The sequence below is a fragment of the Mastomys coucha genome, unplaced genomic scaffold (assembly GCF_008632895.1).
Source record: "Mastomys coucha isolate ucsf_1 unplaced genomic scaffold, UCSF_Mcou_1 pScaffold7, whole genome shotgun sequence".
NCBI classification, from domain to species: Eukaryota; Metazoa; Chordata; class Mammalia; order Rodentia; family Muridae; genus Mastomys; species Mastomys coucha.
This window is the reverse complement of record NW_022196913.1, coordinates 23,157,840-23,168,300: the sequence shown is the minus strand read 5'-3', so window position 1 is coordinate 23,168,300 and position 10,461 is coordinate 23,157,840. Positions and strand designations below refer to the sequence as shown.

General features: G+C 39.9%; 1 non-coding gene across 1 annotated transcript; it reads right to left on the bottom strand.

Moving 5' to 3' along the window:
* Positions 1-7,109: 7,109 nt before the first annotated feature.
* LOC116082925 lies at positions 7,110-7,240 on the bottom strand. Its single transcript, XR_004115535.1, has one exon. It is a non-coding gene; the product is annotated as a small nucleolar RNA SNORA17 (small nucleolar RNA).
* Between the last annotated feature and the right edge of the window lie 3,221 nt (positions 7,241-10,461).

Sequence of the window (10,461 nt, the reverse complement as noted above, 5' to 3'; positions counted from 1 at the left end):
ACTACAAGTTGGTAAAACCTCTTTGGAAATCAATCTGGCAGCTCCTCAGAAAGTTGGAAATAGTTCTACCTGAAGACCCAACTATACCACTCCTGGGCATATACCCAAAAGATGCTCCAACATGTAATAAGGGCACATATTCCACTATGTTCATAGCAGCCTTATTTATAATAGCCAGAAGCTGGAAACAACCCAGTCGTTCCTCAGCAGAGAAATGGATACAGAAAATGTGGTACATTTACCCAGTGGAGTACTACTCAGCTATTAAAAGCAATAACTTCATGAATCTTTCAGGCAAATGGATGGAACTAGGAGATATCATCCTGAGTGAGGTAACCTAGTCACAAAAGAACACATATCATATGTATGCTCTGATAAGTGAATATTATCCCAAAAGCTCACAATGCCCATGATACAACACACAGACCATATGGTGCTTAGGAGGAAGGAAGACCAGGGTGTGGATACTTCAGTCCTGCATAGATGGGGGAACAGGATGATCATGGGAGGGAGAAGGGGACCTGGGTGGGAGAAAGGAGAGGGAGGGAAAAAAAGAGGGCAGAATTAGGTACTGGAGGGGTCAGGAGAGAGGTACAAAGGGTCAGGAAATTGAATAAAAATATGAAGCAGTTGGAGATGAAGAACTGGCAGTAGCCACCAGAGGGTCCCAGACACCAGGGAAGGGAGAGGCTCCTAGGACCCAAAAGGGATGACTTTAGCTGAAATGAGTGCAGGAAAGGGGAGCTAGAACCTGTAGAGACCACCTCCAGTAGATAGACACAGCCACCCAGTCAAAGGATGGGCATCCATTACCTATCTCAAAGTTTTTAACTCAGAAATGTTCCTGTCCAAAGGAAAGACAGGGACAAAAAATGGAGCAGAGACTGAAGGAAGGGTCACCCAGAGACAACGCCACCTGAGGATCCATCCCATCTGCAGACACCAAACCCGGACATTGTTGCTGTTGCCAAGAGGTGCTTGCTGACAGGAACCTGGTATGGCTGTTCCCTTAGAGGTTCTGCCAGCATCTGACCAATGTAGAGGCTTGGTTCCAACTATCAGACTGAGCTCAGGAACCCTGGGGATCTGGTGGAAGGACTAGAGGGGCAGAGGAGGATTGCAAGCCCATAGGAAGAACAATGTTGGTTAGCTAGACCACCCAGTGCTCCCAGGGACGAGACCGCCAACCAAGGAGAGTACTGTGAGGGATTCATGGCTCCAGATGCATATGTAGCAGTGGATGGCCTTGTCTAACATCAGTGAGAGGGAAGTCCCTTGGTCCTGTGGAGGTTTGATGTCACAGCCTTGGGGGAATACTGGAGCAGTGGGGCAGGAGTGGCTGGGTGGGTGGGTAGGGGTGCACCCTCATAGAGGCAAAGGGCAGAGGGAGAGGGCAGATGTGTGATGAGGGGTTGTGGAGGGGTAACCCGGAAGGGGGTGTCATTTGAGATGTAAACAAATGGAAAGATTAATTTAAAAAATGCACATCCTTGATGTTTTGAGCTCCTCTTTGTTTTGTTTTGTTTTGTTTCTAGGAAAATTAGTTATTCCAGTCTCATCTTATATTTCCCTTACCTATGCCCCTGATTACATCTGATGAAGAATACTGTTATTGTCAAAGACATGGACTCTAGGTCTGCTTATTGCTAATGATTGTCTTTGTGTAGAGGCTATCAGATGGAATATATGCATATGTGTGTTATAAATTTGTACTGAGATTTCTAATTAAAATTCATACAATTTTCTTGCTGGTCTTCCTATTCAATATTTAAACCACCTGTTTACTATAACCCAGAAGCAAAACAATTCCACTAACTTCACTCCTTTTCTCTGTTCTATAATACCCACAAAACATTTTCAGAATATTCATATTACTACAACTCAAAAGCCTATCAGGAATAGCTCTTGATTTGGCTGTATTTTTATTTTAGTCAAAAATCAAAGGAATACTTTCAAACCTTACTTTAGACTTCTAGAGTAAAGATACTGATAGAGCAAAGGAACAGAATAAAGAGCCTCAAAATAAACACTCGGCGATGTGGCCAATTGGTCTTCAACAAAAAAAGTCAAGACCATTCAACATAAAAAGGACAAGCTTCTTTAGACAGTATAGGGAAACCTAGATATGGAAATAAAATAGGTTGGACTCCTACCCTACATAGCACATAAAAGTTAAATAAAAATAGATGAGAGATTAAGACATAAGACCTCAAACTGTTATGTATGTAGAAGAAAACATAAGTGGAGAGCTATGTGGTACTAGGTTTAATAAAAAAAAAGATAGAGTTTTATTCAAATTGAAATGCATGGTGCAGCAATGAATTTATCACCATAGTTAAAAAGAACTGAATCTGAGGTATATTTGCTTATTGTAGATATAATAAAAGAATAATCATATAATATAGAGAAAATTCCTATGACTCATCAAGAACAAAATAACCCAATTAAAAATCTGAAAGTGGTGCCCTCAGAAGAGCTTTGTGAGGTTAGTGACCTCACACCACTTGGTTCCTGTTTCCATGGCTCAAAATTCCCTCAAAATACATCCCATGAAATCCAAGACTGCTTGTCTACCCACCTAACTGAAATAAGAGTAACCTTTTAAAAAAATGACAGTCTAAGGGGCTGGCAAGATGGCTCAGCGGGTAAGAGCACTGACTGCTCTTCCGAAGGTCCTGAGTTCGGATCCCAGCAAACACAAGGTAGCTCACAACCACCCGTAATGAGATCTGATGCCCTCTTCTGGTGTGTCTGAAGACAGCTACAGTGAATTACGCCAGAGGGAGCAGGGCTGGAGTGAGTGGAGTCAGTAGAGGTCCTGAGTTCAATTCCCAGCAGCCACACACAAGATGGCTCATGGCCATCTATACAGCTACAGTGTACTCATACACATAAAAAAAAAAATAGAAAGAAAGGAAGGAAGGAAGAAAGGAAGAAAGAAAGAAAGAAAGAAAGAAAGAAAGAAAGAAAGAAAGAAAGAAAGAAAGAAAGAAAGAAAGAAAGAAAAAGATAACAGTTAATGGTTGAAATCCTAAGTACAAACCCCAAAGCAAAAGCACAGGTAACATGAAAAAACATGATAATTTATCTCCTTCAAAGACCACTGGTCTCAGAGTAAGGACCCAAATGAGAATTATCTGTATAATATTCCAGACAATATATTCAAAGAACAATTTTTAAATTTGTTAAAAACAAAAGCATTAGAAAACAAGAAAACAGCTGAATGAAATAAGGAAGTAAATTCAAGATATTCAAATGGAATTAGAATGTTGAAGAAAATGTAAACACTGGGAGAATTGACACATTCAGTTAAACTCATTGATAATTTGACTTTGGGGCACGAGGAAATCTATAAATTATGGGCATAGAAAAAGAAGAGCTCCATATCAGAAGAATAGAAAATATTTTCAGTAAAACTATATTACAAGGTTTTCCAAATCTGGAGAAAGAGGGAGCCATCCAGATAGAAGCAAACAAAATACCAAATAGATAGAAACAGAAAAGAAACTTCCCACATCACAAATAAATCTCTACATTTACAGAACAAGCAACTTGTATTGATAGCTGCAAGAGAGAAACAGCAAGGATATTAGCAAGCCACGTATACTACATGAGCATACAACTCTGCAGAAATGTTAAGACCAAGAGTGGTTTGGAATTATGTATGTCTAGTTCTAAAGAACCAGAGCTGTCAACTTAGAATACTATATCTATCAAAAATAAATATCATGATTGCAAGAGAAACAAAAATATGCCACAATATATCAGAGAAGTAACAAGGAAAATAACTTGGTGGATATGGATATACCTTAGGGATTTTGTATACTAGAAAAAATCATTCCCCAAATTGATACACAAAAAGAAATAGTAAAATCATGCCAGAAATAAATTAAATAGAAACAAACAAAAAGCACAGTACCAACAGTGAAAAAAGAAAGTTGATTGTTGTAAAAAGAAATATAAGATCATTAAATCCAAAGCCAAACTAAAGAAAGATGCCATAAAAAAGATTCAAGTTAATAAATTGAAAATGAAAAGAGATCCATTATAGCAGTTGAAATAATAAAATCATAAGAATACCATAAACATATACTCAACTATATTGGAAATCTAAAAGAAATAGATGAAGTATTAGATATGTATGAAATTCCAAAATTAAAATAAAATGAAATAAGTAATTTAAATTTACCTGTAGCAAAAAATGAATTGAAAACAGTACTAGAAAAAGAAAAGGCCTTCCATGCAAAGTTCAAATGGTGAATTTCACCAGACATTCACAGATATACCAATACTTCTCAAACTATCCTATGAGACAGGAAAAGGAATAACAGTACCAAAAGTAGTTTATGAAGCTAAGATTACTCAGAATCTAAATCTAGAAACACAATTAAAAAAAATTGTACAGCTGTCTCCCTGATGAACATATGTGTAAATATTCTTAGCAAAAGCTTTACAAACCCAATACAAGAACACATCAACAAAATCATTCATACTAATCAAACTGTTCTGATTCCACAGATGAAGACATGGTTTAACATATGAAAATGACTAAATTTAATATAGCCCATAAATTTACCCAGAGAAAAAAAGTCATATGATCATCTCAATACATTTGTAAGTGCAGAAAAACTCAAAGCGTCTCCACTAAGACTTAGAACAAGACAAGGTGCTCACTTTCACCTGTCTTAACCAGTTTAGTACTGGGAGTCTTAACTAGAACAGTAAAGCAAGAGAAACTAACAAAAACAATAAATCTAGAAAAGGGAGAAGTCAAAGCATCCTTATTTGTTGATATGATCCATATGTTAGAGATGATAAAGCCTCCAAGAGAATATTGTCAAAGCTAGCACTTTCAAGAAAGTGTGAGGATACAAACAACACTTAAATAATAATAACAAACAATAAATAATAATACAAACATGCTGATGAAGAAATAAAAGAAAAACACTTAAAATAAACCTAATGTCAGAAATGAGAGCCTACTACAACAAAGACTTGAGAGAAAAACTGAAGTAGGTTAAAAAGATGGAAGGCCTCCAAGGTTCATAGTTTGGAAGACTAAGCGTTGTAAAAATAGCTCTTACTAAAAGCAATCTACAGAGTCAATTTAATCTAATCAAAATTCCAATGATATTCTTCACAGAATTTAAAATTACATAAATTGATCTGGAAGCACCAAAATAATCTTGGATAGGTAAAGTGATCTTGAGCCAAATATAAATATAAATTTACATGTATAATAATATATAATTATAGTAACTATAGATTACCATTATTAATATAGCATATTTATATAATAATAATTATTATTATCTTTTAAATTTTTATTGGTTCTTTGTGAATTTTACATTACATACCCAATCCCACTTCTGTCTCCCATGCCGCATACCCACCCCTCTACCCTTGCAATTTCCCCGAGAGAAAAAAAAAATCTATAGTGAAGCTGAAGTGTGTCACAGTGTGTTCCACTGTGTATCTTATTGTCCACACTTCTTTGCTTGCAAATGTCCATTGCAATGACTTAGTGGTCTAGTACAAGACCTCAAGATTCTGCTAGTCTGTCGATACTGGAATTTCACTGGGACTCCTCCTGGATATTCATCCTGTTGTTGCCCTGGGTAATGGAGATTCTGTAATTTTGGATGTGTAGAACCAGCTCCTTCATGCATAGGGTTGATGTTGAAATGGATTAATTTAAAGCCCTGGACCTGGGCCTGAGAGGAATCTGAGGTAGTCAACCTGCCAGCTCTCATGTCCTTGGGGCCAGCTCACCTGCAACCCCTACAACCAGGGCCAGCTCTACTCTGCTACCCAGGTGAGGTGCAGGGCCTGCTTCTCCCAGTGTTGTAGCTGGTGAGAGACATGACCAATTCTCCCACTCTCATGACCTTGGCGAAGCTCTCCCATCTGCCATAGATGGTGAGGGACAAGGGAGGGGAGGAGTATGTCTCTTCTGCTCTCATGACCTTGGGGCTAGCTCTCCTGTCTGCTATAGGTGGCAAAGGATAAGTTGAGGTCATCTCTCCATGTCCTCAGGATAGCTCACCTAGAACTCCAAAATCATGAGTCAGCTCTACTGTGCTGGCCAGGCAAGGTGCAGCGCCCACTCTCCTGAGTGCTGCAGCTGGTGAAGGGCAGGGACAGCTCTCCTGTTCTCATGACCACAGGGTTAGGTTTCCCACCTTTCGCAGATAGTGACTGGTGAGGGGGAAGAGGGTATTTCTCCCTCACCCACACCCTTACATGGGAGATGAGTGTTATGGCCATGCTTGCATCATCCAGGCCAGCTCATCTGGAATTCCAGCAGTGCAGCAGGGGCGGTTGTTCTCCCAAGTACTACAGCTGGTTAGGGGCATTGTCAGCTTTCCCATTGTCATGCCTCTAGGGCCAGCTCTCCTATGATGCCCAGGTGAGGGGTGAGGCCAGTTCTACACAGTCCTCAGATATCAACCCTGCTTCAGGATGGCAACACAGACCAGAAGATGTCCAGTTGGCCTTTAGAGGTAAGAGACCCCTGCTGCTTCAGGGCCAGAGACCCAGACATGATGCTTATGGTAGCACACCTTACCATGGACCCCACCATGGTCCCAGGTAGCATCACTGGCTACTCACATGGGTCTTTTCCTCACCACCCTCGAGACTCTAGTTCAGCCTATCTTCATTGTGCCCCCATCCTTTTGTTTCTCTTTCTTTTCCAATTCCTCACCACTTACTTGTTCCTCTTAGTGGTACCCAGTACCTCTGAGTGTCTGGGGTCGTCTCAGGAGTGGTCTCAGGAATGCTCATACATTTTGGCATGGGGAAGGGGGTCATCTTGAACATGCTCTTCCCCACAAGACCTGAGTGGCATCAGACTGGTGTTCATTTCCAGCTAGTTCCCTGTCTGAGCCTTATGCCATCAGTCTAATGGTTGTCTTGGGCTCACTCCTAACCTGGACTTCCCAAGTGGCCATCTGTCTCAGGCTCACCCCTGCTTGGGGCCCACAGTCCCATGCAGGGTTCTTCTAGTCTCCAGCTTGCTTCCTGTCCTGGGAGTCTGTCTAGGCCTACCTGGTACAGGACTTGTGGTTATCTCAGGCTACTTCTCTGTCTGAACACCCTGGTTCAGGACTGGTAGTGGTCTCAGGTTCACATGGTCATAGTATAGAACACTATGCATAAACATAGCCTTTCTCCACTTGGCCACCTACTGACACACATGTGACACAGCAGCCACATCTGTAATGCCTCCAGGGGCAATTATCCTCCTCCTCATCATCATCATCACAATTAAGCTTGATTTAACACTATACCCACTTTCAAGATATATTACTGATCCTTATCAGCAGAAACAGCATGGCATTGGCATCAAGAAAACACACATGTGAATCAATTTAACATACTAGAAGATCTGTATGTAAACCTATGTAGCTATAGCCACCTGATGTTTGGGTAGAAATGCCAAAAACACTCATTGGAGAAAAACAGCCTCCTTAATAAATTATATTAGGAAAACTGAAAAATCTACATACAGAAGAATAAAATTAGATCTGTCTCTCTTTCATCCTGTCAAAAAAAAAAAAAAAAAAAAAGTCCTCTCAGAGGTTCAACCAGCAGCTGACGGAGACAGATGCAGATACTTACACCCAGCCATTGGACTGAATTTGGGGACCCCTATGGTTGAATTAGGGAAAGGTTGGAGGCTGAGGAGGAGGGCAACCCTATAGGAAGGCCAGCAGTCTCAACTAACCCAGACTCCTGGGAGCTCCCAGACATATGACAAGACAGAGGATTAATACCTAGAATATTAAATAAACCTCAAAAATCAAGCATCAGGAAAACAACCCAATTTAAAAAATGGTGTGTGGAACTAAACAGAACATTCTCAAAAGAAATAATATAAATGGACAATAAACATTTAAGAGTATTCCATATCCTTAGGCAAAAAGAAAAAGAAATCAAAATTACTACAGACCTTTTGGGGAAAGTCATGTGGTAGCCTACTATTGTAGAAGCTTCCATGCCAGGAGTCAGTTGTCTTTTGTTGTTGCTACCCAGTGGTTTCTTACAGACTTCCAAGACATTACAGTGTACTGTCGATACTCTTGATTACCTTCCAGACACCTCATACTTGAGCCATAGAACATGAGAAATTAAGCTGTTATTGACCTAGGAGTTTTATTCCTATTTTCTATTTTTCATTGTCCTTGGAGATACTATGTATACTCCTGGAAGAGAAAAAAATCATCATTCTTACCTACCTGGGAACCCTTGTAGTTCCAAAATGACTAGCCTGAAAATACATAGCCCAGTGGAGCAATAATGGCATCAACAACATGAGAATGACCACCAACCTTCTGAATGAATTATATAGTCCCCCTCTACCAGATGAAACCCACATCTGACATCATCATCATTCCCAGAATGTATGGCTAGACAGGTTGATGGTCCTAGGAGAAAGCCTGCTACTGCTATTCTGCTAAATAGATATAGTATTGAACTGGTTCTTAATGACTTATTCTTATACCCATAGATCAATGTACCTCTCAATACTCATACAAGAATTTCCTATTTCCAGTAGATGGTAATTAACACAGACACCCACAACTTTCTGAGGTGCAGAGAAAAAGAGACTGCTGAGTGCCCAGCTTAAATGGACATCTCTACCACATCTTCTCTGAAGGCATTGCAGATCATTGCAGAAGAGGCTTAAATGGACGTCTCTACCACATCTTCTCCGAAGGCATTGTAGATCATTGCAGAAGAGGCTTAAATGGACGTCTCTACCACATCTTCTCTGAAGGCATTGAAGATCATTGGAGAAGAGGCAGCAGAAAGATTATAATAGTTTATAGTTGAGTAATAGAATCAGTGTTTTCTAGCTATAATAAGGTAGCTGGACATATGAACTCACAGTGGTTATACCAGCATGCACAAGGCCTGTGTAATTTTAAGCCAGACCAAATCCCAACATGCACAGGGGAGTTAGAAATGAAGTACCATGCCTAGCTGAGGAGCTTCAGGCAGTTCATAGCTACTGACAGAGGGAAAGTCAGTTTTGTTTAAGAGTGGAGCCTTTGGTAGCCCATCCATACCTTAGTGGGAGTACACACCTTCAAGAATCATCAGGCAACACAAATTGGACTTGGTGGGCTAAAAAGACACAGAATTGGTTTGGTAGGGAACAGGGGTAATTTGAGAGGAGCAGGGGGAGGACGGTGAAAATGATTTTTAAAAATGAACAAAATTCTCACAGAACTAGTAAAAAATGAAAGTATTAGCCTCAAGAAAAAATTGTTGGGGAGGGAATTTCTATTTACTGCTGTAGGCAATGTAAACTAGGTTTGTCGATATGAAAATCACTGGGGATGGCTCTCAAAATCCTAAAACTAAAGCAACCACATACCAACTATGTATACCTCTTCTGGGTCTATAACAAAAAGACTCTATATCCTTCAACAGCAATACTTTCAAGTCTATGTTTGTGCTGCTCTACTTGCGACACCTAGATAGAGTCAGACTGGGTCACCATCAACTGATCAATGGATAGTGAAAATGTTCATATACCAATGGAACTTTATTCAGCTACAGAGAAAAAAGGAAATCTTTAGGAATATGGGTGAAACTGGAAAGCTTTACCCTAAGTGAGGTGACCAAAGCTCAGAAAAAAAAAAAAACACCATTCTTTGTCATATGTGAATCCAGCTTTGAATCTTTATATTTGTTTAACTTGGAGTGAGTGTATATAAAGACTGGGCACTGGGAAGAAACTGTAGAAGGAAGAATACACATTATGTGAAAGGAGAGGAAGAAAGTTCTGAGGATGTGAAGGTTTGGTTGGAGATGGGGCTGGTTATATTGTGGAGAGAATAAGGTGAGGGAGGGATAACCAGGACCAAGAATATAGACAAAAGGCATATGGAAATATACTATTTTGAAAGCTACTCAAAAAAACAACCCATAAATTTAAAAAATGGTTTGTAGGCTGGGGATATGGTTCAGCCCTTAAAAGCACTGACTGCCCTTCAAGGGAACCTAGCTTCAATTTCCCAGCATCCATATGATAACACACAAGCATCTGAAACTCTAGTTATGTAGGATTCAATGCTTTCTTCTGGGAACCAGACATGTGTATGGTATAGAGACATACATGGAGGCAAAACACCTATACACATAAAATCTTGTTCTTCTTTTTAAAAAGAATTTAAATGGAAGTAACCTTCATAGGTGAATAACGCTGTGCCCAGAAGCCATAGCTTATTTAAAAAAATATGTGTCAGATGTGGTCTATCTCTCTATTGATCAAGGAGAACTCCCAAGTTCTTAGAGCAGTGAAGGCTATTACCACTGCGCTCAGGTGCCTGTCTCAGCTAGATGACAAGCCCCTGTTGCTGAAGACACCATATAAGGTGAACGTAGGTAAGAGAGAATCATGCTGGAAATGAACAGGAACCTTCTTCCTTCTTTAATAGCCTTTGGTAG